The following is a 23,452-nucleotide window of genomic DNA, read 5'->3' as shown; positions in this document are numbered from 1 at the left end:
ACAGACGCAGCTGTGCCGTCCGGCGAGCTTATGGCAGCGTCATCATACTTCAATTACGAAAGGAAACATGGAAATTGAGTTAAATTGAAAGTAAGAATGCTTGAGGTTATTTGGATATACTTCAAAAGCTCAGGCAACAGGAAAACTGTGTGCAGCTAATGCAGAAGCAGGTGATGCATCCAAGACAGCAGGCAAGGTCTTGTTTGAGTTTCAGGGCTTGGCAGTCAGGTGAGAAGGAAGTCATTGGGTAGCACAGCCTTATAAATCAAGCATTCCTGCAGATCTAAATTATACAGCAGGAAGCTGTTGCAATAGTGAGTTAGAGACAGCATGTCAACAACATTTGTGGAGTCAGGATCTGTTTTATCCACATCTGATGGGGCTGGCCAAATAATGGGCTTGTCTTTATTTGATAAGTCATTTCAATCATATCATAAATTATTCAAAATTTCCGGATTTTAGGAAACAAGATGAAAATACAACGAATCGTGAAACTGGATGAAATATAAAACCTAAATATTAATAATACTAATCACTTCTACCGCTTCCATTAAGATAAACACAGTCTTGTAAAAATTACCTCATTATGATGGAGATGCCATAGATGGAAGAATAACTCCACCTGGAGAAAATCTCCATCCTTGTGGTGACTTACTATTCCTGGAAGAAAAATAGACTCAGCGTATTTTCTAGACTACACATAAGCCACACTTTTTTTTTCATATTTTAGCTTGTAATACTCAGGTGGGACTTATAGATGTTTTTTTCTTTCTCTCTGTGACCAACGACAAAAACAACAAACAGGCTCAATTTAATGGAACATTCTTAATATTCATCTAAAAAAAATTGATACATGATATAAAATCCAGGACGCCATGACCCTTCCGCATGGCCTACAAGATGCAAATGGTAGGAGGTAAGCTTATGGCAAGTCTAATGTCAACAGGGGCTCACTTGAACCTGACCAGCCACTTCCTGCTTACCATACATGAAAAAATTGTAACTCCTCTAGTTACACAGCTCCAAATGGAGAGCCAGGTCAAAGGATCAATCAGCATCATGGGAAGCTTTTAAAGACTTAACTCCTCTTGCAGATTCAAAAATAGGGTTGACCCATCTACTCGCTAGGACGCCACAGCGCTCCAAATTCTCTAAAGACATTTCAAGTGCTCTCGAAACAACTGGATCCTTTTCAAATGAGGAAACTCCTGTATCCACTTGACCTTTGCTCACATTCTTTATAAAAATTTAGTGGATGTGGCGATTAAAAAAAAAGAAAAAGCTGCATCCACAAGTGTTATGCCTAAAACCAGCACTCACCAAGACTAGAAAGATCAAGGCAATCCAAGTCCAAAAAAAAGCCTGGGTTCTGAGAAGATGCCAAGTATGTGACAATACCAGGACCAAGACAAGGAGAAACTGCTACTTGATAAAGTTTTTTTCTTTAAATAAAAAGTTTAGATAATAGACAACAATCAGAGAGTTGTGAACTAAGTATAGTTTATTTTTTTGCATATTTTTGCACGGCAATAATTGCTTTGTGAAACATCATAGCAGAACTCTGAGCATTTACAATTTAGGTTTTGATGTGGCAAGTGGATAGAGAGGTACCTCAATTAGAGGCACTTTGCTTCCTCCTCTTTGGTCAAATGCCTCCGTTTGAAAGACCCTTTGACAGGAATCCCCCTACTCCCTTCCTCTAAATACACAATGGGATTGTCGAAGTCTACGAAGCAACCAGCCGGTACCTAGATAAAATGTGCGTTCCGCAGCGTGTGTGTAAAGGCCTGGGGTTTGTGGATATAATGAGAGGAAATTGTGTCAGCTTAAAGTAACAATGTCACATAACATCGAGCTTCAGAGCAGCAGAGGAAAGCAAAAATGCTGGAGATGCAAAATAATTTGATCCCTCTCAGTTTTAACATATCAAAATATTGTAATTTAGGGAAATGTCACAGGCAACATGAGATGTTATCTTGACAAAGACATGAAGAAGAAGCAACTTGTTCAGGTATCACTAGCACGTGGCCCCCGCCAACGCTGCCGCCTCGGCTCCGAGAGACAATTAGCTGACACCTGTGTGCGGCAGATTGCACTGGCACATATCTGCTTCTCCTGTCGCCTTCAACACCGCCATCTGGTCTGCATAGGGAAGGTGCCGCAGTCGATATGTGGAAGACTGACATTCATTTTGACCTTTTTCAAGCATCTGTTGTTTGAGACTTCTGTATAAATGACTTCTTTAAAAAATATCTACAGTACGTTAATTTTTATTGCTTTTGTCCAAATATGTATTTTGTAATATAATGTGCTCTCTTAACCTCAATAAGACATGACATCTCAGATATGACTTTGAGGGGAAGATATAGAAATATATTCCACACAATTTGATGTTGAAGTCATTAATTCATTCATTTTCCGAATCGCTTATCTTCACAAGGGCTCTGGTGGTCCTGGAGCCTAAACCAACGAACTACAGGCAAACAGCGGGGGACACCCTGAATTGTTCGCCAGCCAATCGCATGGCACAAGGACACAGACAACCATACATGTTCACACTCATACCTAGGGCAATTTCAAGTGTTCAGGTTTAACTTTGTCAATTCAGCCTTTTACATATGTTGTTTTGTCCTTATCCATTTTGGATTTTTGTTTTGTTTTGCTGTGTTTGAACAATTCACAATAAAATGAAATATTCTTTCCACTTTGTTCATAAAGGCATTAAACATTTTGCCAGACTAATTGATTCTGGCTATTTCCAAATGGTAATATTTGTCACCAGGGAAAGCCTCACAACATTGACACATTTTCCCTTGATTGGCCTGCAGGGAGCTGGCATCTCTGGCTGGCCAGAGGACGCGTGGGGGTGGAGCACCGATGCCTTATGTCATTGTTATCGAGTCACCCTGGATGCGAGCGTCACCTAAATGCCGAGTAAATGCTCCTACTCTCAGCTACTGCATAAACGCAAAGTGACCAGCAGATCGTGGAGGATTACAAACATGACATATTAACTTGATCCTAATGTGCTTAATATTCATGTCTGATTGCAGCACGGGACATGAAAGAAACTGATTTATTTGATCATCTCACTTGTACACACTCCACTTCCCTTTCCAATAGGATTCAGGTTCCATTGGAAGACGGGATAGCTCCAGGCATAGCTCACCACACCGGATCCAGTGATGTGTTCGAGCACGTGTTTATGCGCATGCAGCTCAAAAGAAAAACATGTGAGGCATGGTCATGGATCGGACACCAGCCACCGTACGAGGCCCAATTTTACCAGCCAAACAAGAAATTGAAAACAGTCACCCTAAAAAAACACTCAATTTTCATTTTACGATATACTAGTTGGGCGGTCTTGTGGAAGAGTGATTAGCAATTCGGCCTAACAGTTGTGGACCTGGGTTCAAATCCAACTCGGTCTGTGGAGTTTGCATGTTCTCCCTGTGCCTGCGTGCCAGTTTCCTCCTACATTCCAAATACATGCATTGTAGGCTGATTGGACATTCTAAATTGCCCCTAGATATGAGTGTGAGCATGAATGGTTGTTTGTCTCCTTGTTCCCTGTGATTGGCTGTCCACCAATTCAGGGTATCTCTCTGGCTCGAAGTCAGCTAGGATAGGCTGGCAGGATATCTGTCCATATTTATTTTATTTTATTTGTTTTCCATGAGCGGGAGGGGTGATTTCACATGTGGACTCAACAATACTGTGGCATTTTTTTTAAATATTTGCAGCATACATATCCAACAATAGCCAGATGCTAATATCTTCAATAGAACCTGAATATATCAATCCACTGGCACCATGTACAGCTGTCCTTACTGGTAGCATAGTGCACTTAATACTTGTCTCAAAGATACACACTATGCGCAAGCTTTATTTGCTCATGTGTGTCATCTGCCTATACACGGGCCCGTTTGTGCATTCGTGCACAGGTCAGGTCTTGGCGATGGGCTCGCTGGATGCTTTTCTGTGTGTAAGATTTCAGGCCGGAGGACCCCGCGTGTACAGACTGGAACAGGTAGTGGGGGCGTCATGCATTATGCATGTTAGATTGAAGGCGGGGTAAGCGAGGAAGCTGGGTCAGAGGTGTACAGTATCGTCTGTGGGCTGGCTGGTCAATGTCGACTTTCATTTCCTGGCAGTGCAGCTTGGGGAGATGCTGCGCTTGAAGAGCGCTTGCTGTGTAAGTGCATGTTAAAGTCAATCCTCTGGTGTGCTTAGAAAAGATAAATACGGCACATTATAGCACAGAGCGATACTGTGCGTTATATTCTATGATATTTTATATTTGTCAACAATCTTGTAGTCTAACAGAGTATGAATATAAACAAAATGTATTTAAGCAGAAATTCTACTTATATATATATATATATATATATATATATATATATATATATATATATATATATATATATATATATATATATATATATATATATATATATATATATATATATATATATATATATATATATAAATATATATATAAATATATATATATATATATATATATATATATATATATATATATATATATATATATATATATATATATATATATATACACACACACCTGTGAGGGTAAGTGGTTTAGAAAATGAATGAATGAATGAATTAATGAATGAATGGAATGCCCTTCTGATGCCAAAGTACGGTATTATACAAAGGTATTTCAACTGCGTCTATGATCATTTCCTGAAGATACCCCTATACATAAGATAGTACTACCCCACTGTTTGTTGCAATAGAAGTTGCAAGCTTTTTTGTTATTCTAAATGTAAAATGCAAAGAAGCACTTGAGATAAATAAATAAATTTTAAAAAACCAATAAAATTCAGCATAAAGTAAAAAAACAATTCAATGATGCCTGATTATGTAACTAACACTGTCAGTCACACAAAGCGTATGGGCCTACTCAGCCAGAAAACAATGAGCAGATGGTAAATTCGTGAACATAGACGTGGTGCACGCGGCAGCCATAGTCTTGCTTTAGTTTTACATTCACATAATTTTTTTTCATGATTCAAGTTTTGCTAAAGCGAGCGAGTCTAAAACCCAAATCTATTCTAGTGGAGGTACATGGGGAAGATTTAAGGGCTGAACAATGAGTACTAAAAAGAGCGTATCATGGTTGTGGTGTGAGACGAACACAAAAGCAGAAAAGCACTGCCTCCACACAACATCGAGCAGTCACCTGGAAAAGATGACCATTTTTCTACTTGAGCATACTGGGGAGCTTGAAGGGCGGGCACCTAAGGACACTACACCTGGCACTGTATGATGATGTACAACAATACTTGTACTCACCCTACCTGTGCAGGCTCGTGTATGCGTCAGTGATTGTGTCAAAGATTGTGTTTACATGCATGTGCCTTGATGGGCAAAGATGCAATAAGAGGTGCGAAGAAGAGGCAGCAGACAGTACAGGAACAGACCTGCATAATGAAAAACTGATCCCCCATTGATTCTCTTTCAACACCTCCATGTAATTTGACTGGAAAAAGACATCAGCCAGACAAAGAAACTTGTTACTGAGCAGTTGCATTCAAAAACTTTTCAAAAGTTGTCTCTCAGCAAAGTCTTTCATTCAATCTCTGCTTGTTTTGGCTGGCCTGACACGATTACTTTTCAAGCTCGGGGGGTATTGATTCCAAGTTGTGTAAAAATGTTAGAACTTCACACAAACTCTGGAGATGGGGGGGCTGGTGAAGAAGTGCCACCTTTAGTACCTTCAGTGCTGTCTGCCTCCCTCATCCTTCTACGGTGAGACAGAGGGTGGGCCAAATCTACAAAGTAGAATGGTGCTTTGAAAAGACTGAAATTCAAGTCGGTTTAGGGCAGGAGGGGGATTGAACAGTCTGTTTCTTTATTATAGGGTGAAGGGCAGAGAGAATCAATGTTGACACAAAAAGCCCACGATTTATTACTGGAATTCAACATGGATGTTTGAACTTAAGATATGCCAAAGTAGTAAGGACAAAATGTACATAAAACATTTGCCTGTTAATCAAAGTGATCCCATCTTGGTGACAACTTGACCAAGAGAAAAGAATCAGCAAAAGCAGAGAATCTGAGCCATGCTGAATGCAGAAGAGAGGCAACTCTCTTAGTTGTTCTGAAATTAAAATCAATCATTGCTCTCTCTAACAGGATGGCTCCAAATATGTTAGCTTCAACCACATGAAAGCCTGAAGGAGGGATTTAGCTGATGCAGAAAGACATTAAATGATAGAAAATAGTCATCTAATACCTCAGCAACGTAGAAATGCTGTCTATTTATCTCTTTAGCATGGGAAACACTGCAGGTCCGCAGGCAGAACTGCATCTTTAGACACATTTTGGCCTAATTAAAGCATCTCAAATCAGCGGCCACGTGGGACGGTGCCAAGCCCTGGGTTAGGGAGATGCTCTCTGATGCTAAATGGATAAAGGATTTGTGACTCCAGTCTGCTCACATCAAAGCTAAAACACAAGGGGAAGATGGTGGAAGGAGGCGGGAAATTTGCCTCAAACCCGTCCATGTCCGGTAAACTCTCAGATGAGACAGACTCGAAGAAAGACAGAAGTTTGACTTCAGACTGTTATACTGTCTTCTGCTCCCTCTAACAGGTGGTAGCTAGAAGGTTTGGAAGTTCTGATCAGAAGAAAAGGAGTGGGTTGGCCACGAGGTAAAGCCCAAACTCTAGAATCTCCAGCTCTGTGATCTCACTCCAAGCTGGCATCCATACTATCAACAACGGAGACTGCAGATGTTCCTGGGCTACCCGTTGCCTCAAAAATGGCCCTCAGCTTTCTTGGCTCCCCTTCCTGCCTGAATCTGTATTTGAACGTGTGTATGTGTGTTTGTTTGCTGAGTGGGAGGTCCTGTGAGCAAATCCTTATCAAGGCCTCTGTGACTGTAAGACGCCATGTCAAGTCTGATTTCTGAGTGGTTATTTCTTTTTCTTGGCTGGTTAGACTAGGGAAGCGGTGTCAATGTTGGATTTGAGCATCCCTCCTTCCCAGTTCCAAAGTGACGCCCTGGGTCACGACTCGCTGACGTGATCAAGCATGAAACATCGACATTTTTGGTGACATTCTAAATTGTATAAACAATATTAAATGCTAACATATTGGAAGGTAACAGTGGAGACTTGGAATTTCATTGTTGTAAAGATTTGGACCTTAGCAAAGAAATCATTGATGGGGAACCGTCATCAGAAGTGATGCCATTTCATGTTTTTTTCTTTGTTTACGATTTTTACATTTGAGGTTTTATTTAATCCTGACGATCGCACAAGAGTCACTTTTCAATTGCTTCACGGTGTGCCGATGCTTCACCAGGTGAATAATCCCTAATAAAACATTCTATAGAGCAGATGTGTCTGGTTTGATGTTTTGCACTGTTAACTGCGAAAATTACCAAAGCTACCTGAAGTTTAAAAAAATAATAATTTAGATAATATTTACATGGACTAGACAGACGTGTCCTATGCTACTCTACTGCGTGTCAGGACAATTTAAATACCTAAAACGTTGTAAGGACACCAATTCAATGGTCAATTGTAATTCAAAATCAAAGACCACTCCTCCCATTTATAAAAGCTGTCATCTTCCCTGCATAAACCAAACAACGACAGAGCAAACACCACCTGTTCCTCAATGTGTGATGGTTTTAGATAGACAGGTGTCAGGCCACCAGTTCACTACATAGCAAGCAATGTGGCAGGAGAAGTGAGAATTTATTGCAAAAAGTTAAAGTGGTTTATCTGTCATTCCTCCAAGTTGGTGGTAGCAACCCCAATCACAAACTTTCCAGTTGTAAAAGACGTCATTTCATTGTGCTCTGTGCTCCATCCCAGATTAAACTTGGTGTCTTAAGCTCTTTGCACAGGTCTACGCCTGGGAGTGCTAAAAAAGACCTTGGCTCGTAAATTAATTAGCAAGTAAATCTGGCTTTTGAGATTTCCCACCTCAAGGCGGGAGGAGAGATATTTGTCAGCCGTTAATTACTGTCATATGATGACGACACCTTCCCTCCATATTGTTGACAAAAAGTAGAAGGTGGCGATGGGTTGATTTGCAAGTTACCTGGTGTACAAGTCCATAAAAATGAGTGACATGTTGCGACTGGCCTTTGCCTATACTGATTTAATTTTTAACTATGTAATGTATGTAGTGTCCCATTTGGGGATATACTGAAAAGGGTGACAAGCATAAAACGAGACAGTATAGAAGAAATGAATAAAAAGATACATCTGGCATTTTGGGTCACTATTTAAGCACGGTGACATTATTGTCATATTGATGTGGTATATATGCACTGCAGTTTATATTAATAATATTTTTCGTTAGTGAAGCAGTGGCTGTAGTATATCTTATTAATGGAGAATATAGTTGAGCTCTGAGGACATTTGATGAGAGGTTGCCATGCAAATGCCCATATGTTTTCAATTGCTTAACTTCAATAAATTAAGGTTACATAAATAAATGCTTGACGTATAAAATAGTTTTTAATTTGTCCTTGAACCATGCAGTGTAAATTCAAATAGCAAATACATTTAGAAAAATAATGTTGACGCTCCAAATGTTCACCTGCATATAGTTATAGAAAACATTGCCTGTCAGAGTGCAAAATATCTCTGCATAGGCAAGAGTAAAGCTTGCTGTAGATGAAGAATTCTGGGGTTTTAAGAAAAGAATTTGACAACAAAGTACAGTGAAGAAAATGAAGTGTCACACTAATCCAAAAGTGTTACCTCTTATGCATTTGTTTCAATGAGCATGCATGAATAAACAACAATAGAAAAAAATGTCCAAAAAGCTTTCTAGTGATTTTTTTCTTTTCTTCATGGAAAAATGAAATGAGCTGTCTTTAGGTTGTTCAACTCTCATTTATATGTATGATATTTTGTGAATACGTGTTGAAGCTATACGAAAACTGACCTCCAAATTATACCTTAAATTAAAAGGGGTATTCAAAAGGGGCGAACTTTGTAATCTCTAACTCTTTTACTTTTCTTCAGACGACAAACGGTTTAAGCGCATATGACACTCAATAACCGGTGAGCATCTACTTCACACATGTCCGGGCCAAAGGACGGAAGGCTGCTTGGTGCCTAGCTGATATCCGTCTCCATTTCTTGGTTGAGTGCTCTAGCAACTGCCACAGAGGAGGGCTGTGCCGTTGCTCCTCCTGCCGCTCCCCCTCAAACCATGGCCCAGGAAATGCTAACCTTTTTTCACCCCTCCAAAATTGAATCAATAACACTTTGGCCGCAAACGTGGAAACACTGCGTTGACATTAATCTGACGCCCTTCCATGCTTGACGCTGTGTTTGCCGCTTGGCGTCTGGCATCCGTTCAGCAGGGAGGAAACGGTTAGCTGACTGTGATGGATTGACTGGTCGGCCTGCTGCCTCTCCAGTGTTTTCTTGACATTGTGCATCTGCCAGTGGCTCTGTGTTCCCTACAAAGCAAAGATGTTGATTCCTCCAAATGAAATGTGCAACATTGGTTACAGTCTGTTCCAGAAATGTTCTTTGAATCCCATTGAAAAAAGCTGCTCAATCACTAATATCTCGGCCATTCTTTTGTAGACTGTTGCACACCTTATGTCATTACAAAGCATCTAGACTAAAAACAAACACTGATGACTAATTGTCCAATTCGCACTCAGGCTTCTGGGAAATGTATGCCAATCGTCATCATCTGGAGTGTTTCGGGGTCAAAAGATTTCCTTTTTGAGCAATGCCTTTTGAAAATCCTACATCCTGACTTGATTCGAGCATTTTCATCCTACCGTTGGCTCGCTGCGTACTTGTCAAGTGCTCCCTGTCCTTCCTGTGCTTGCATTAGCAACACTTGCTATCAACGCAGCAGGCCTATCCGCACAAACACAGTGTAAGCACATACAGGTGCAGCTATAGAAGGCCTTGCTGGCACTGGCAGGAAACAGGTGTCTGTCTATTGATAGCTGCTTGGCGGGGTGGTGGGCTGCATCGAATGCCTGCTATGAAAATCAGGTGGCTTGATGTGTGGTCCCCTAGCACACAAACTACTAATTGTTATCAACACTCGTGAGTCTATTTTTGCTACCCAGGACCAGATGGTTGCAGCTTCACTATACAAAGAAAAGAAAGGGAAGGTGCTTTGGCATTTACAGTGGGTTGTTTATTCCTGATGAAACACAACCTCTGGGACCTCACAACACCTGGCTAATAGGCACAGGATGTGGGTTAACACTTTGGCTTGAGTATGCATGCCATTGAAATCTAATGATAGGTCCACATTATTGCAGATATATGTGAGCATGTGCATGATTATCACCGGCATTTACTGTTAACACATAAAGAGTCATCACCATATTCCCCCTGTGGTTCTCAGATACCATAAACCAGTTTTGGTAAAGAGCAGTCTTAGAATACTTCAAAGTAACCGAGCATGGGTATCTCTAGCTAAAGTAAAAGGTTAAAACAAGGCATGTGATGTACGGAACATAGCACACACCACGTGAAACTGACCCAACCAAACTGGCCGCCAATTTCTGGATGCCCAAGAAAGCGTGAACAGGAGGAGCTGGATACAGTGACAAAATAATTTTCCCACACAAAAGTCCCACACATATTATCCAAGAGTATGATAACTGTCTTGTGTAGATATTTCATTTATTCACCTGCATCCTTGTAAAGGTTGTAGGTGTTGCTGGAGCCTATTCCAGCTAACGTCGGGCAAAAGCCAGACTGGAGCCTCGACTGGTTTCTCAATCAGACCTGGGGCACAAAGAGAGACGATTCAAACTCACAATCATGTCGCCACCGGCGGAGATCGAACCGAAGTCAGGCGAGTGAAGTACTAAATCATCAGACCCCTCTTCATTCATTTCACAATGCACTACACTATATTACCAGAAGAAATATCATACGCTGTTAATTTGCAAATTATTAACATAATAATAACAATAATAATATTAATATATATATTTTAATACTTTGAGAATCACTCTTTTACCGAACACAGTCGTACGACTTCACAAATAACGTAAGACAGAGCCCCCAAAGGTAGATAGGCATCACTACATTCTAGGGCAGATAAAAGTAAACAGCGAGGGCATGAAATCAATAGCTAAAGCCCCCTAATCTTCCAATTAAAGCTCTTAAGTGGCTGCGGTGACTTTGTAACTGCGATAAGTGCAGGTTGCAGTGAAGAGCAAGAGAAGGGGGAGGGCAGGGTGAAACCTACACAGGTACATCTGTTACGGGTAATTAACCTTTCAGCGGTCTCCACGCTCTAAGCAGCTACGTGTCTGTCTGTCTGACGGTTGGACAGATCAGTTTACCCGTGTGTTTTCCCACTGATGAAATGAGCAACAAGGAGATAATTTGTCTGAACAAGCATGCAGGTGTGGAAATAAGAGTGCACCTTTAATTGGAAAATAAGTACTTGTGTGCGGCAAGGTGAAGTGAGTATGTGCGCCTGCTGTGTTTACACACCAGTCAGAGTGGGTTAAGTGCACCTTTCACACTTGTGGGAAGTGAAAAGGTGACGGAGGCCAAGAGGAGGAATTGTTGTGCATACAGACCCACGTGGCGGCTGCAAGCAGGTAATAGAGCAGATATAATGGGAGCTAAGTACCTGTAACCCTGAGAGACATCACAGTACACAACACTGAGTAATTCCCCCTGTTCCATGGAGCTGGTCCCTCAATAACTTGGAGTATGTCTGCTCAGGGGGGCTTGGTGTTTAGAAATATCAGGTGCAAAAGGGTGTCAGCTGCACTGAGTGCCTCTTATTGATCCACCAGAGGGGGCGTATCTGGGTGCGGGTGTGTGCAGGTGGGAGTACATGTGTGTGCAAAATGGAGTGGCAGGTAAAAGACAACTACCTGATTCACCAGTAGCTGAGGTTGAATCTTCAGGGTAACCACAGATACTTCTGTCATCCCACAATAAGGGAAATTTGATATTGGATAGTTATTCCTGTTTTGAATAAATACTTTGGCATGTTCTTGTAGCATGTACAGCATTTACGATTGGTTTCAAAGTATTAATGCATACTTTAAAAACATTTATAATTCATTTAGAGAGATATATTGAGACGGAAAGAGCAAATCAAAGATTTTGGGGGAAAAAACAGCAGTACTAAAAGCAGACTCCAAAAGAACTGGAGCGCTAAATTGTGTGGGTTTTCTATATGCTTAAAAACTGAAACACCACCGTTATTCAAAAAGAAGAAAAAAAGTGTGTTGTCTGTAGTGTGAAAATTGGGAGTGTCAAAAAAGTGGAAACTAACACCTTCATAGCCATCTACGACTGTATTTTCTAGACTATAAGGTGCATTTAATCCTTTATTTCTTACCAAAATTGGGAGGGCATATATATATATATATATATATATATATATATATATATATATATATATATATATATATATATATATATATATATATATATATATATATATATATATATATATATATATATATATATATATATATATATATATATATATATATATATATATATATATATATATATATATATATATATATATATATATATATATATATATATATATGAATTCTTGTTTAATGACCTTGAACCAATTTTATTGGAGTGTTACAGTTTTATATTGCAGCAGCTGCATGCTTAAGGCACAGTCAGCGTTTATCAAACCCCAAATAAAAGTAATGATAAATAAAAAACAATAATTATAATGTTAAAAGATAAGTAGGAAAGGTAACAAGCAATAGAGTGATGTGCCCCATAGTCCCTAAAATAGAATAATCCGAAATTACATGAAAATTATGCGAAGAAAAATTATTTACCCTAAAATATTTACCTACAATGCAATAGTCATAATAATGTGCATGTAGTCTAAATCCACAATCACTTTCACAACTACAGACAAATTAGAGTCCACACAATGTACTCTCACAGAAAACTAAAACAAATTAAGGTAAGAAGTTCGGACTAAGAACCTGAACCCCAAACCTATGAACTTCGAGGTAAATATGCTCTATTCAGATTCAGGAAAAGAAGAAGGAAAAAAAAAACAAGTGGGTAAAAAAGTATCCCATATGATGATAAACCTGTATTGCAAACTTTTTTGAAAAATTTAAATCATTTCACATATTGAATTGATTCACCAAATAAACAGAGTGAAATAAAATTAAAATTCTTAAGTGACATCTCTGATTGTATTTCTAGAGTATTTGTACCCCTGAGCTGTTCAGGCAAACGTCATGTCGATGAGAACACATGATTCAATTAGCGCGCGTGTGTGTTTGTAAGCACGCGCGCACACACACACACACACACACACACACACACACACACACACACACGAGTTCACACATGCATGCACTCCTTGCTCATGAGAGTGTCCCATTTCTTCTGGATATCTGCTAATTGTGCATTTCATTTATGCTCAAGTGCCTCTTTTAAGGCAAAACAGATAGTGAGGGTTGGGGCGCCGAAAGCAAAATGCCAGCATGAGGAGAAGAGACAGCAAGACGGGGGGAAAAGTAGCGTAGATAAGAAACAGGAAAGACAGCTGCTCTTTTCCCTCTCATTTCATCCACTTATTGGTTAACACAGTGGAAAGAAAGTAAACGTTCAAGGGATTTCAGGTCTTCCGCTAAGGTAGATGTCTAATTCAACTCTTGTGTAGTATTGATTGTGTCGGCTGCCACCAGGGAACCACTGGTGCTAGGTAGACAATGCTGAGAGTAAAACGCCTGGTAAAAGGCCGTGCTCCATCATCACTCCCCAGCTGCTGATTTCTTTACCCTTTAGAGTGCATCCCCCTCAGGTTCTTCACAGTGTGATGGAACACCTTTGGAAATGCACCACGGTGTTGGCACACTGCTCACAAGGAAATGTAGCAAGTAGGTAAGCTCTGGCCGAGCGCTGATTCAGCCACACTTGGACAGCGGGCTGCAAGCAAATGAGGGTGAGATGGGATGTGGGCGAGCATTTGAGGCAGGGGGATGGGCCACATGGAAGAAGTTGTACATGGAATGAGAAAAATATGGATTTTAGTCGCCATGACAAATTGACCTACACTGAGTGGGAGGAGTCAAGAAGCTTCTGAGGAGAAATGTGCTGAGATGGAAGGAAACCAGTGCTCACCATTAGACGCACAATTCCTGAACCTTTACAAACCTACGGCTCGTTAGATAGAAATTCAGCTCTGCAAGCAGGAAATCACGAAGCCAGGCAAACCGTCAAACTTAAATTGAGGTAGTCTGAACTTAAGTGGAGAAGGTTCCAAATACACATTCCTAAACACACCAAGCAAAATATTTTTTTTTAAACTTAGGATCTCCAAATAACCAATTGTGTTGAGGTTTCATGAATATTAACACAAGGGTTCTCTAACTTTCATGAACTGAAGCAAGGACACATCCTCCTAACACTGCAGTAATGCCTTGACATACAAGTGCCCCAACATACAAGGAATTTGAGATACGACTAAAATGTTTCAGCACCACGAGCAATTGGCTGGCCATTAATTCAGGGTGTCGGCACCACCTTTGCGAGAATAAGCTGTTCAGAAAATGAATTAAATAATTTTCTGGTGCAACGGGCTCCTACACTCCTAGCGATCAGCAGCTAAGAAAATGAATAAAACAACTAATATTGTGATGATACAATAAGCGATGCAGCAAGCCCTGGCTGTGTGATATTGACCGATGCTGATATTGTACTGGTACAATTTTTCTTTTTAATTATTAATTACTGGATACTAATTTTAAAGACAATTCTTTGCTATCAGGTCAGGCACTCCTTGACCCATTGGCTGCCTTCGACAGTGCTGGACTTCCACTCCATTTTCAATGGGAGGGCTGGCAGGGAATGAATGAACATTTCAATTCACAGCACAAAGGCTCATTGGAAGCAGCACAATTGGATGTCTATCACCATTTTGGGAGGGCCAACAACCAATCCTTTTTTTAAGCGGCATGCATCGCATCGCTGGGTGCTATCTTGGGAAGGTCAACAACCAGATGGAAACGAAATCACAAAGAGTACAAATTGCGCATAATCAGCATGTCATCTTTTACAATACTGATGACTGTGCCTATTTACCTCATACCACTGCCTGAATATCTAAATGTCAACCTGTGTAATGAGGCATACCTGAAAAAACATAACCAATTTTATGTCCGAGAAAGTATCTACCCCTCTGTGCCGTGTCTACGATCAGCTGATTCTGTTGGTTGTTATTGAGACATCCTACACGTAAACACATTTGCACATTTTGTTAAAAGGTACTTGTTAGCTGCCAATAAATAATCATTACATACAAAGGTAAGAACATCAGGAGGTGAATGTGTGGCATTGTAACCACAGAAGCATAAGTACAGAATGTCACAATCATCACCAGCTTGTGCACAAACTGCGTGACAGGAAGGTAAATGTCACCCAAAGACTACGAAAACGGAAAATCCCCAGCCAAGCGTTAAACAGGTTATCACTTCCACTCAGAACCCATAAATCAAGTCCAAAGTGTGCAGGAGTCAAACAAATGCATCATTGTTATTGCCACACAAGCTCAAGTGTTTGGCATATGTAAAGGTGGCTGCTGAGGTCCCCTCTAAGCGCCGCCTGGGTGACACCGTTATCGCCCTAGTGCCACAGATTGGCACCTGTCACGCCGCATTCAAACCTCTGTGAGTAACACTGACAGGCGGGTCAGCATGACCGACCTGAGGTACTACCCGTGGGTCCCCTTGGCAGCTCTGTCTGGCTTGGCGCAAGGAGGATAACAAAACACAGAATGCAACTCATATTTAGATTTATTTTTGCCTTACATTTCCTGATGTTTTTCTTCTTCTTTATTGTAATATAAAGTTTAGATGCAATAGGTTTGTAGAACAAAATGCCTATTCTTGGAAAACCCATTTTAATGATGAATTTTAATAACAGAGCTGAGCTGGTGTATATGGTAAAGGCATCAAATTCGGACGTATTACCTTTATGTTGAGCTCTCCTTATTGGGATTTTTTTTGTTAAGGAGTTAAAATTCTGACTAATTTTCTTTCTGCTTTAATGCAATGTATCCACAGTATATAAACTTTTCCAAATTGGATTCAAAATACTCCCTCCTGGGCTTGTTGATTCATTAAAGGATTTAAGGATTTTTCAGAAAAATGCCATTGTTGCTTGTTTTATTTGTCTAACTCCAAGTGGCGGACCCAGCGTGTCCTTATGGAAAAAGACAAGAGCGATGATCGATGCCAATTGCGTAATCAGGCGTTATTTGAAGGGGGTCGTTGATTCTCAGTCCATCAAGGTTATGAGAGAGGCACACTTGTCACCGCATGATTTATTATTGCCACGAGCAGAGCGACCACGTCACGCAGAAAATAGGGGATGGGGCGATCAGGCCGAGGTCCCGCCGTTTGTATTAATAAGTCCAGACGGTACGTGTGAGCCACATTTTGGAAATTAGCCTTGAAAAATTACCATGTCATGATCAATGGTCATCAAATGAGTCTATGGTTGGAGCCTGCCTTTTGATTTAAATGGTATTCATGGCCACGTTGGAGAAACAAGTGGACTGCTACACCAAACATTTTCATCTTCGCCACTGTGCAGTCGAGTGCGTTGAACACGTCTAAGCACCTTTGATGGGTGAGGATGAGCCCCCTGGTTTTGTTGTTGAATTGATGGATTGTACAAATTTAACACAAAAAGAATCACTTTGAATGCTTATAGAGGAGCAGTGCAGCTGCTTTGGCGAAGCAAAGCCCACAGTGACTGATGTCTATTTACAAACAAAGGTGCACGGGGACAATGGTGTCAGCCTACGAGAGCACACTGCTATATGGGAGACGAATGGAGCAGAAACCGCATTTTTCATCCGATTGCCGTCTGTTTGTGGTCCACTTACACACACTACACAACAGCGAACACATGTAATGCATCACGGCTGGATTTGTGACAGCGAGGTAGAGGTAATAACTTTAGGAAGCCGCGTGCACCTCTCAGTGTGCTCATGTCAGCCATTGATCTGGCAGCTCCTGACAACTCATTTCATTGCCATGACACACCATAATGGAGCGGCACGCTCCAGACCCCTCGACTTATTCCGGGCCTCGTGCTCCAGCACGCAGCTGTCAGAGAAGCTAGTGTGTTGGCCGCTCTATCGATCTGCCACGGGCGGGCAGTCAGAGAGGCACTGAGGCCATTTACTTGTAGCCATTCATGCTTCCTGTAGGACTTGCGTGACAATTCATTCATGGAATCCAACCTCACAGCAGTTTAGTTTTCTACATATATGCATTGTACACAAGCCATACTTTGCCCTTTCGCAGTCAAAATGTGAAAGGACAACACGCCATCAATCATGCTGACGTGGACTCAAGCTATTGAAACTGACCCTGCAGGTCATCGTGATTCCAGACAGTTTCTTACTTTTTTCGACAGGAAAATGTTTCTTTTGTGTTAAATGCTCCACCTCTCATTTAGCGAAGACTTTCTTCCCTGTGCTTGGCAAAACTACCTTAACTGCTCAAAAAGAAATGAAAAATGTGGCTAATGTTTGGCAACATATCATGAACCTTTTTTATATCAGGTGCTGTAGGATGGAGTATATTTTCATAATTAGTGTTAATTTATCTGGTTCAGTAATTATTGGATATTTTCTGCCTTGTTCAGATTCAGACATCCTTGTTTTACCGGTTTTGTTTGTATGTGGTTGAACTCTTGGAAGTGCTTTCCAATGTGATGCTTCCACATGTGCCAAATATACTAATTTTGACTTTTTGTAGTTTCTGCCTGTGCTTGTAGGAATTTATCTTTGTCTCTGGCCTCCTCCCACATTCCAAGAATGTATACAAGAATAAATTAAGAATACAAAATTTCACACGAGTATGAATGCATGTTTGTCAACATTTGCCCGGCAATTGATTGGCTCGCGACCAGTTTTGGGTATAACCCCAGTACTGCCCAAAGCTTGTGATGATAGCCTCCTTGTCTATTGTGTTGCTAATGAGGATGAATGAAATTTATAAAAGGATAAACTTGGCAATACTCCAATTAACAAATTTATTCAAAATGTACAGTAATCCATATTCAATTTGAACTTACATTTTGTTGCCAAATAATTCATGTTAATTCTTTAACAATAAAGGAACATGGTAATTATATTGGTGTTTGGAAGTTGACACAATTAGAGCTACCCATGATTCCGCTGGATAAGTGCCCCGCCTCCGTCTGTGTGTTGTGTTTGGTGTTGCCGCCCGGAGGCAGTACAGGTCATTCTGATTTCTGCGCAAGTGTTGAACCTAACACCTGACCCCCAGGCTTAAGCACAGATCCAAACCCGACATGACACATGAATCCAAACGGGCATAAACACAAACACTTCCCCCATTTTGCTGCCATATACAACTTTAGGTGAAAGAAAAATAACAACTCAGCTGCATGCTCAGTGTGACAGAGAACACCTGAGAGGTAAAAACAACATAGGAGGAAGAACGTGCTGATGATGAAATGCATGTGTTTGTCTGTGTGAATTGAAGTGGAGGTCAGTAATGCAAATTGCCCTGTCACTTCATGTACTGCAAGATGGTGAGATGTGCATGCCTGCGCGAGGTGAGCGGTTTTTTTTGTGTGTGTGTGGGGGGGGGGGGGGGGTTGTCTTCACAGTACACAGTCATGCACAAACACACACATTGCTGGGTCTCACCCCACGGCTATGCTGAGCCTCAACCTGAACTTGCGGAGTTCGTTTGTTCCTCTGCATCTGCAGCAAAAAGAAATAGCCTCAGGATATGTCAAGTGTTTTTGTCTTCTTTCCTGCCTGCCTGTTCACTTCCAGTATAAACCTCTTCCTTAACATGCAGAAAGGTAATTCTCAAGAAAGGAAGAGCTTCTGACAGCCAAGCTTGCTTTTGAGGTCTTCCCTTTAGTTTTTGTATGTGGAGGCAATGAATGGCAAAAGACCGGGCAAATACGAGAACAAAAGGACCAGCATTATGCCTTGCAGGCAGCAATAAAACACTTTGCGGTTTAATTTTTCAGTAATATATTTTTAGGTTTTTTTATGTCATAAAAAACAGAGAGACATAGGATTTTAGGACCTAGTGACTGACCGGATTACAACATTTGTTCTGTTTAGTTGTGTCTCATAGACAAATCTATTAGAAGATTATTTTCCTCATTTTATTCATAAAGTAATTAAAAGAGAAAATACTGAATGTATGAGTATAGATTGCCACATGCCTCTTTTTTAATTAATAATAATAATTACAACAATAATAACTGTTGATTCAACAGTATTCAGTTGTGCCATAGTGCCATGATCACATTGTTATACTGGAGTACCACTCGGTCCATACAATTTTCTATAGACAAGAATGTAACATGCGTGAAATTAGTGAAGTAGAAACGGTCCAAAGTCTGAGCTGACGAGCGCATCTGATCCATTAGCCCAGGAGCTTTAAGAGAGCAAGTTCATTAACCACGTCGGGGATTACCCGCTAGAGTCGAGGCCATATCTTTTCAGCAACATTTAAACCTTTTACACCTTTTCCCTCCCTGAACCGACATTCTGTTTCTTCCTTCTCCTTCATGAAAGACACAATTTTTTCACCTGAATGGTAATGAAATCAGCCAATTTGGCCTGAAAGTTAGGGGGCTTGGACAGATGGCATCGAAGCATGCACTCCTTCAAAAGGAGCGTGCGGCTCCCAAGCAAGGCGGCGTGAAGGGAGGAAGTTCCGCAGGGCTGGGCAAATCTGTAAAAGTGCTGGAGCTGAGCGGGAGAGCAAGTCACCTCATCACGCATAGATTTTACAACCTCTGTTGCCCTAATCCTGACAAGCCGTCTGCTATTAGGGTAGCTGCTCTGCCGACCTTCCCACCTCCCTTCCTTTCTGAGTGAGCCTGACTCTGTAGCAGGAATCTCTTCTGTCTGTCAAGAAGGATGCAAAATGTTCATTTGCTTGAGCGTAATCAAAACAGCAACGGGACACTGTTAAAATGGTGGGATTTAGTTTCTCTTTGTTTTCCAAGTTCAATTAAAATCAATTTTACGATTTCGGCAGCCGTTAAAGGGAGCCCAACGTAGCTGAGTGAAGACGCTGGGATCGAAGTACAAGCACAAAGACAATAAATATGATTAGGGAGGCGCAGATGAACACAACGCATCCATTCATGTTTGCTTTTAATTAATTGCTTAATGCCAATATTATTGCCTTAATGTGATACTAATTAAAGGCTAATTATGTAAACGATGGCTAACTATAATCATCACGCTCACATTAGCATCGAAACATACAAGAGAAGGGCCCACCTCTAATAATTACCTTAAAATGTTTACATTGCTTTGAAATGCAAACAGTCACAGTTTTCTTTAAATTAAATTTACAAATAAATAAAAGAACAGTTGCCCTTCTCCTCCCCTGCACACATCAACACACACCCTGCCTATCCTCTACCTCTGTACTTTCAAAAAGAAACATCTGTTGAGTAGGAGCAAATGTCAGCTAATTATTTCACCAAAGCATGTTTTTAATTGATCAACAGGGGAACAGCTGTAGAGTGGATCCTAGCTTCGGCAATAGGGAAAGAAAAAGAGGCGGGGGAAGTTTGGAGGATGAGAGCAGGGGGGCTGGAGGGCAGTGTGTTGGGAGGACCTTTCAACCATCTTCATCCTGAGAAGAGCTTTTGCCTGCTGCTGCTATTATAAACTGAAGCAACAGCAGCAAAGTGGCAACCTGCTCGCGGACTCAATTGAGAAACTCCCCAGTTAAACCACTGTCCATATGTTGAAAGGTTCATTCTGCACAACTAGTCGTGTATTATACTTTAACCGAAGGTCAGGTGTATTCATTAAGCCATCTCGACACTCTCTCTCGGTTTGCTTATCCTCTTTATTATTTGGCTCAAACAAGACAAAAAAATACCTTGGGGTTCATAGTCAGAGGTGCCAAAAGACATATGCTTTTTTTATGCCATTCCTTCCAGGTAGCTCAGTTTTATCGGTGGAAAAAGCCAAACGGCTTCAGGGGTGTGATTCATCCTGAGTGCTTTTGTGTTCCTGTCACATCCAGGTACGAGCAATGTAGGAAAGTCAGAGCTGAGAGAGACATACAAATCTGGGTTAAGCTCCACCAATGCCATTCCCTGGGGCTTGTAAGGAGTCTGTTACAGAGAAGCCAAAGCGCATCGCCATGTAACTGTGAGACTTAAAAACACCAAATAGACATAGCCGTGGGCCATTCCATAGTGTCCTAAATAAACCAACACAAAAAGAATCAGGGCAAAGGTTTGCACTGTTCCAAATGCAATATTTCCAAGTATTTTGGGGCACAGGTGCACGCAGCAACGCTATAAAGTCCCGTGTACACTTGAAGAAAGGAACTACTTCAGAGGAAAGTGGAGGAGAAGCTGGCAACCGTATGGACTGCGGGAAGCTCAAGCATGACTAAAAAGTACATTCAGCGCTAGTCAGTGAATTCTGCTCCCTATTTGTCACTGCCACCTTGGAGAGCACCAAGCATTAATAATACATGGAGGGCCAGAGAATCTATTAGAGCTACCCTTGCGGAGAGGAAGCGGCAAGAGCTGCAGTGGTGAGGGACACAATATCGGTGTGCTTCCTGGGTCCTGGCGTGAGTGTCAGGTGTGCAAAATAGAGGTTTAAGTGCATGAAGGGCAAACAAAATAGTTATTGTTTCAGATGAGGGACTACTTTTTCTTTACTTCAAAGATGGCAAAAGAAAAGTGTTTTGCAACAGAATGTAAAATGTGATTTCACGCGAGTTGTAACATTCCATTTTACTAGTCTAGACTTGCTCTGTGATGACCCTATACATGCTAGCAACTATTGGTCTCAATCTGTCCAGTATTTTTGACATTTTGATATCTGAAGTGCGGCTACAAGACACTTCTGGATCAGAATGTAACATCACCCTAGGTGTCCCAAGGCCATACTTAATTACACCCCATATTATTTTATTTATGAGTGATCAGGGTGTTGCAAATGTATACACAGGCATTTTTTATGACTAAGTCAATAATTGCCTGGAAGCAATTTGCCAAGAGCATGCCAGCTCAATGGAGAGGACCGTTGAAAAAGTGTTGCTTCTGCAGTGAATATTTAGCTGCAAATGGCTATCGTTACAAATGGGTCATGTGTCAAGGATGTTTGAGTTGAACCTGTTAGCTGTGCCAACAACATGCCCCGAAGGCCTTTTTCCGACCTCAGTTACAATTATCATTAGCTGAGCAAGTAGCCTATAATCTCCCTGTCCCCACACCTTCATCCCAACACAGTATCTTGAAATGTTAATCATTCTCCACATAGGAACGCTCCCTACCATTCAAAGATGAACATATTTATATATTACTCATTTTGGTAGGTAGACTCTCAGAATTGTAAGGTTGATGAGCTAAACGCCTCTATGCCACCGTGATTGAGTTGAGAATGCTTCAATGAAGAGGGTTTTTATTTTTTCTTCTATAGAAGACATGCCTGGCAGCCTTGCTCGATTTTGGCCAGGTTGAGGCTAATGGAAAAAAGGGAGAAAGAGTACCATTTGTTGCTTCAGATGTGCTGCTAATCCTCAGATCGAAGCTCTCTTGCTCTCCAAACTTGTGAACGCAGCCAAGACACTAATGAAAGTGGGAGGCCGGTAGTCGCCAGGCCTCAAGCCGTAGTGTGACAGAGCAGGTCCATCTGGTGCGTGAAAGTCCGCAACACACTCACAGCGCTCCACGTGACCGTACCCTACCCAAGCGTGCTCACACCTGATAGTTGCAACTTTTAACCAACATTCAAGAGTCGCACACCATTGCCGCCAGCACGTCGGACAGTCACTATGCAGGCCATTTTCTACCAAGAGCCACCTGCTCAGACTTGGAGGAAAACCCGTCACAGTGCTTTACTGCACAAAAATGGGCAGGGGGAGGGTGGGGGCGCTATGACAGCAGATGGTGGAAGGACTGAACGGCTTCCGACATCCTGTTTAGCCAAAGGAGCAGAAAGATACAAGTGATTGATGTCAATATCTTCTAAGCTGAAACAAAGTCAAGAAGCTTGGAAGGTGTCACTTTTCAATAGGCTTACAGTGAATCCAGTGAAAGTCATTCATTGTAAATGATGTGTTGTGATACATTGTTAACTTCATTTAACGCATCCTACTAAACATCATCAGATGACGTGCTTCAAACTGTTTTAGACAAGAGGCAAAATAGTTATTAATACATTTATGTATGGGCAAACCTGAGAATTCAGAAGTATTAGGTCTTAATTTGTGAACCCAATGAGTCTGAAGGAAACCATTGTAATGTAACTAGAATTATGTGATTTGAAATTTAACTTCTGAGTGTGTTTTTGTCTAATTCTATTGCTCTTTTGCAAGCTAAATTCCAAAGATGGAAAACTTATTCAGACATCATAGTGGTTTAATCAAAGTTCAAGCTTATGAACATGAAAAACATTA

General features: G+C 41.0%; 1 long non-coding RNA gene across 1 annotated transcript in view; it reads right to left on the bottom strand.

The window, feature by feature from the left end:
• Positions 1-8,670: 8,670 nt before the first annotated feature.
• Positions 8,671-23,452, bottom strand: part of LOC144201030 (uncharacterized) — a 72,104-nt gene continuing 57,322 nt past the window's right edge. Inside the window, exons 4-5 of the long non-coding RNA XR_013327250.1 lie at positions 10,667-10,763; positions 8,671-9,460 (exon numbers count right to left, since the gene is read on the bottom strand). This is a non-coding gene — a long non-coding RNA (uncharacterized LOC144201030). The remainder of the gene's footprint in view (positions 9,461-10,666; positions 10,764-23,452) is intronic.

This window comes from Stigmatopora nigra, chromosome 1 (assembly GCF_051989575.1).
Source record: "Stigmatopora nigra isolate UIUO_SnigA chromosome 1, RoL_Snig_1.1, whole genome shotgun sequence".
Taxonomy (NCBI): Eukaryota; Metazoa; Chordata; class Actinopteri; order Syngnathiformes; family Syngnathidae; genus Stigmatopora; species Stigmatopora nigra.
The sequence above is the reverse complement of the archived record's forward strand: the minus strand, read 5'-3'. Positions and strand labels throughout refer to the sequence as shown.